The following is a 6,425-nucleotide window of genomic DNA, read 5'->3' on the forward strand; positions in this document are numbered from 1 at the left end:
CCTTTATCCTGTGTTTCCCAGCTTCTAGAGACTGTCCACGTTCCTCAGCTCATGGTCCCCTTCCCCCAGCTTCAGAGTCAGCAGTGTTGCGTTTCTCTGACCATGTGCAGAGAAATCCTATATACCTATGCTGATGTCTCATCTACTGAGAAAATACAAGCCGCGGTCATGATAGAACCCTTGGCAAATCACCCAGCACACCAACTATCAACACATTTACAGGTGCCTGCTACACACACACACACACACACACACACACACACACACACACACACACACACACACACACACACACACACACACACACACACACACACACACACACACACACACACACACACACACACACACACACACACACACACACACACACACACACACACACACACTAGAAGTCCTGAGACTGTCTCTCATCGTGGGGCAGGAGAGAACATGTCCTCATGAGGCAGGTCACTGATGAAGGCTTTAGAGAGGGGTGAGCAATTAGCTGACTCTTGAAGGAGATACCGGGCATATGAAGGTATTCATGGGACAAAGTAGGGAAGGCATTTCTGGGAAAGCACAGAGGTGTAGATCAGCATGGCATGTTCTAGAATCAGCCAGTAGCTTCCCCCCCCCCCCCATCTTGTAGCTTATGGAAGCCTGCTGGAATCATGACTCCTAAAATTCCAATTATATCTTGAAGGCTGTGGCCCAAGGCCATTTGTTGTTGGTCGTAAGCAAGGTCTTCTAAACCAGAGGTCTTCTAAAGGTCTTCTAAACCAAAATACAGCTCTTCTCAAAAATAAAAGTGTTTATGCCTGAGAGGAAACTGAATTTTATGTAGGGAAGACATGTGTTTCCATGTATAAAAAAAGTGAGTCCTGGCAGCAAACCAAAGTCCAAGTAATCCAGGAAAAGGTAACTTGCTTCCATGAACAGTAGCATGGTTTGTGCCAAATTCTGAAGCAACCTTCCTACTAAGGCCATTGGACACAGAACCCGTGGGATGTTGCATCTCTTAGTGATTTAGCTTGTGTAAAAGTAAATAAAATTCTGAAAAAAGAAAAAAATCAGCTGTTCGATGTGATTTGACTAGAGATGATTGGGGGAATGGCTGATAGTGGGAAATACTAAAAAGTAGGTAGATGTTACAGGCTGAATTGCAACTCCTCAAAATTCATGTCAAAGTTGTCACTCTCAGTGCCTCAGAATGTGACTGTACTTGAAGATAAGTTTTTTTGAGGAGGTGACAAAGTTGAAATAAGGTCATCAGGGTAGGCCCTAAATCCCCTGTGACTGCTGTCCTTATAAGAGGAGGTCAGGACACAGATGCAGGCGCCCAGGGAAGACCATGCGAGGACACCGGGAGAAGATGACCATTGACAAACCAAAATGAGAGGCGTCAGAGGACATCAGTCCTTCTGACAGCTCGATCTCAGACTCCTAAGCCTCCAGAAATGTGAGAAAATGCAAGTCTGTGGTGCTTTGTTATGGCAGCCCTAAAAGTAGTATAGTAGGTCATGAAAAACCATAAAAAATCATTGGATGCCATATGTACTGGTTGCTGTGAGACATCACTTGCCATCTCCTTTGAGATCTGATGGCCTTATTCCTCCAGTTGCTGGGAATGCGGCGGACTGACAGCACTAAGCTGTCAGCTTCTTTCAGGAATTTGCTTGGATCAAGTTGCCTTGTCCAAAGTCATGCCCATTTCCCCAGGGTAGTCTGCCTCCAAGACTTGCTAACATGTGGATATTAAGGCTTGGTCCCTTTGCCCAACTTGGTTCGACTCTGAAAGGCCATCTGGCTTCAGAGCTTCCCTTGGGGTTGACTGAGGGACTGCATTACAGCTTCTTTTTAGTTCTGCTCCCTTCCCATCCCTTCCCTTCACATGGATTGATCCCAAGACTGCTCCTTAATATATTCCTATATGCTAACCTTTGTCTCAGGCTCTACTTCTTGAGGAATGCAACCTGTGACATCATAATAAGGAAACTAGACTTTATCCTGAAAGCATTGGGGAGCTATTGAGGCATTAAATACGGATGTGGTATGATTTGTAGTATGGCTGCTTTGAAGGCTAAAGTGATGAGGGTCAGACTGATGCAGGTAGACCAGTTAGACAGAGGGGAGGGTAGGCAAAAGGGAAGGTAATTAGAGGCCTGGCTGTAAATCATTAATCTTCACCCAAAGCTTCTTCTGGAAGCAGGGTAGCTCAAAGCCATTCCAATGTATGGAATGCATTGTCCTGCTTGACTGGCATTTACTTCTTGCTCAGAACATTGAAAGAAGCTCAAGTCTGGTCTGTTTTCCAGGATGTGAGAACCAATCAAGATGGGTTTAATGTTCTTGTACATCCTCAGGGATGTAGAGATGAGTCGCAGAATAAAATATGCACTTTCTCCTTACCCCGTGCAAGGGTCTTGTGAGCTCTATCTGACGGATGCAAGCTCTCACACAGCAGCCCCAACTACCTGTGGCTCTTGCCTCACATCATGCCGCAGCTGGACCCTGAACATTTGCTAATGCACTTTCTTCTGACTGAACTATATTCCCTCCTTCTCAATGACCTTTATTTACCTTATTCATCACCAAAGGCTCTATTCTGCATTTATTGCTCCCAAGACCTTTACCAATGACTCCCTTAGGTTGGGTTAGGTATATTTTTACTGTATTTTTATAATATTTCTTTTTCAGCCACTACACAGTCAACTCCAGGACAGTAGAAACTATGTCTTCTTAGGGATTTGGAGTAAAAGAAACACGTCATTCTTCTTCCCATTCAAAGTTGACCATTAAAGACTACATGCACAAAGAATTGGTTACTACATGGGGATCCCTTTATCTACTTTAGTAGTGGTGGTACAGCACTCAAAAGTCATCATACCTAGAGACTCCAGTAAACTGTGTAGGGGCTTGTGGCTTAGACCTGGGGCCAAGTGGTATCTCCTACTTGCAACCCTATATTTAAACGAGGATCTGCAAACTTGAGGAAATCACAAGAAAAATAGTATAACTTGTAGAGTAGCCTCAAAATTTTCAGCCTTGTGAAATAGGACCATTGGCCTACCTGCATCAACCATACAAGTTAGTAGTGGAGTAGGGGAGAGAGAGAGAGAGAGAGAAGGGAAATGGTGGGTCTGTCCCCTGAGAGGGGTCCTGCCCTGCTGGATTCACAACAGCAGGGCAGGAAGGAGGAGAATGGAGAACAAATGGCAGAGAGGATGGCAAAGGTGAATGAGAGAAGAGTCGTGTGTCTCTGGGCCAGGATCCCTGCCCACTAGGAAAACGTAGCTCATTGAATCTCAGCTGGCCGATTGGATTAGACATTCTCATTGCACAGGAAGGGGAGAGTGAGAGGGTAGAGTGAGGACCAGAGTTCCCTCTAAGGCATTTTCCTACATGAGAAAGGTGGATGGAAATGCAGCCTTTATAAGGTGAAGTAGAAACATGAGGGACAGAAGACACAAGACTTTCATTCAAGCCTTTTGACTTTCATGTCCCCAGAAACCAGGGTGAGAGTGGCCCACAGTAGGTACTGTTAACACCGACAGAATGGGAGAATGGCTAAGCAGTGACAGTCACTGACAGATTTGGAGTCATGCCCCTTTCCCCATTTCTCTCAGTCACTAATTAATGTCCCTGGCCCGAGTGGTATTATAAATGTAACTCCTTCTTAACTTCGCAGGCTGGTCACCGAAAGCCCCTTCAGAATCTCTTGCAAATTCATCTTCAGTCACATCCATCATGAAGTTGTTTGTTACCTAAAATGAACTCCTTCCATGTGGACAATGGATGTGGCCAGAAGTGGGCACAAGGAGCCTGGCCCTGCTGCTATCATAGGCAGTCAGGGGCTCCTTGTCAGCATGATGGAGGGAGCTCTGTTTGGGGCCAAGCAGGCCTTGTTATCTGACAAGGGTTGACACAGTAGAGACATTGACTACAGGAAGTAGATGGAAATCAGTCGCAGGTGGGTGCAGAAACATGGCTCCCTGTGCTTCATCCACCTGTGGCACAATGAAAACAGAATAAATCTGCCGAGTAAGGACTGAGAAGGAACTGGCCAGGGATTATGACCCCCTAAAAGCAGATGAGGATTCAGGACTCAACTCTAGTCTCCGTTGAGAACTAGAAGGGCTGGACAGGGAAATGGAGGCAGCACCCCACTGGAAGAGTTGGCCCAGGTAGACAGGGATTAGGAGGGGGCTCTTGGCAGGCAGGGTCCCTTTCCTGTACACAGCCAGCTCATGTGTTGGTTGCTCTGAGTTGGTGATGTGGGTGTGAAACATGTGCTGGTCCTCCACCTTGGGGGAGATAAACTCACTCTTTATTACACTATGGTAGATGCTATGATATGCTTCTGGAGTCCCCTTCAATGAGGACTTACTGCCCTGGCTGCTAGAGGACTATTGGAGACAACCTTGACATCTGTCAACCTCTTTTGGGATTGCAGAGAGCTACCTGCCTCAGGTCAGCTCCTCCTTGGGGTGGCCAGTCTAATATTAAATAGTCGACTTGGGAGTATGAAGCATTTTCGTTCAACTAGAAACAATGCTGAAGGTTCTGTTCTAACTCCAGAGCTTTCTGTGGAGTTGGTCAAATCTGCCATCGGGTCTGCAGTACAACTGAACATCTCTCTCTCTGCTACCGACCTCTGTTCCCTTCCCTTCCCCAAGTCTGGATCTGAAGGGCACTCTTTTTTTTTTAAATTTTATTTATTTATTTATTTGAGAGAGAGCACATGAGAGGGGGAAGGGTCAGAGGGAGAAGCAAACTCCCTGCCGAGCAGGGAGCCTGATGTGGGACTCGATCCTGAGACTCCAGGATCATGACCTGAGCCGAAAGCAGTCGCTTAACCAACAGAGCCACCCAGGCGCCCAAGGGCACTCTTACCTGGCATGCTCAACATCTCAGTGCTTTGTTCCTGGGCAACTTAGCCTGTGACTCTTGCCTTTGTATTGTGCTCTGATCTGGTTTGGGAAGAGCCAGGAGGGAGTGTAAGTTGAAAACGAAAGAGCAGGTGTGGGAATGGTAGGAGAAGGGGGCCAGGTGTACACAATACTGGCTCTAGAGACCCCCAGCAGAATTCATTCGAGGCCTGCTTGATGATGGTGCTAGTGATAGCTTATACTTAAACCTTGATATTTACAAGGTTTGCTCTAATGTGGAGGGTGATGGTAGTTACCCAGAAGCAGATGGACATACTCTCTGGACAAAGAGACCTATTGGACCCTGGGCCTGATATCAGGAAACAATTAGATGGCTCATCAGTCAACAGATATCTCTAGAGCATTTCTTTGATGAAGTTTGGAAAGCTATACAACTGATTCTGAAAGTTGAGACTGTCCTTGTTGCGGCTACACCCAGTAGTGCGGCCTCGAATGTGCCAGTATGGATTGGAGTCAAATAGCACCTGGAAAGGAAGAGAGGCAAACTAGAGAGAGTACTGAGTCTTGGGTTGAAGCCCTTCTTTGCCAGTTTCTGTCTTGAGTAAATTCCTTTCCTCTGAGTTCATGAATTTGTATAATGGAAAGTAAAACCCCTACTTCTCATATTTGTCATGGAAACTGAAAAAAAATCTCCCCTGTCCTGCTTCCATCCCACACAGCCTCTGGAAAGTTACATTCCTCATATATTAATTTCTTATGAATAAATAATTCTTTGAGCATGTCCTTTTTGCCAGGTACTATGCTGAGAACTAGAAAAACAGAAAACAGAAAAACATGGGCCAACCCTTGAATAGCTCTCAGCTTTTGGTGGGAGGCAGACACAAAAAGGGTTTATGATTAGGGAACTGAAGAATGCCTGTGGAAGGCCTAGGCCCGTAGCCACCCCTTACCCACAGAGGTCCCAGTAAGGTGTATGCATGGCATATACACAAGGGAAGGAAGCACAAGGCCACGGAGTAACACAGTTTTGTTAACTGGGCTGAGAAGACCCAGGACGGCAGACTGAGCTCTGCTGAGTTCCCCTATTTCTTCACATCCCAAGGATTCACATGAAAGCAAGCTTGGGAGTCTCCTTTGTCCCAACGTCTCCCATGCCCAAAGCCAAGTCTCAGATTTCTCCATCTCTGGACACAAGGTGGCTACAGGGAATTGCAAACCATTTAGTGCTGCCAAAAGTTGAAGAAAGCAGAGCCTTGGGACAGGTGACTGAATCCCCAGGTAGGTCCCAGGTCAGCAAGGACAGCAATGATATCTGTAGGGTTTCTCATTCATCCTGAGAATAAGTGGTTTGAGCTTGTATGTTCATCAAAATCACCAGGGGAGCTTTAAAAGAGGTGACTTCATGGTCTAGTGTCTAGACAGTGGTTCTCAGTTGGGTAGGGGGCAGTGAGAATTGGTTGGCAGGGCCAAAGGAGAGTCAGAGCTCTGGGTTTTGCGACTCTTGTGTGCAGACTCAGGAGAATGTTGAGTTTGGACGTTACATATTGGCTGGCC

The sequence above is a fragment of the Zalophus californianus genome, chromosome 17 (assembly GCF_009762305.2).
Source record: "Zalophus californianus isolate mZalCal1 chromosome 17, mZalCal1.pri.v2, whole genome shotgun sequence".
NCBI lineage: Eukaryota > Metazoa > Chordata > Mammalia > Carnivora > Otariidae > Zalophus > Zalophus californianus.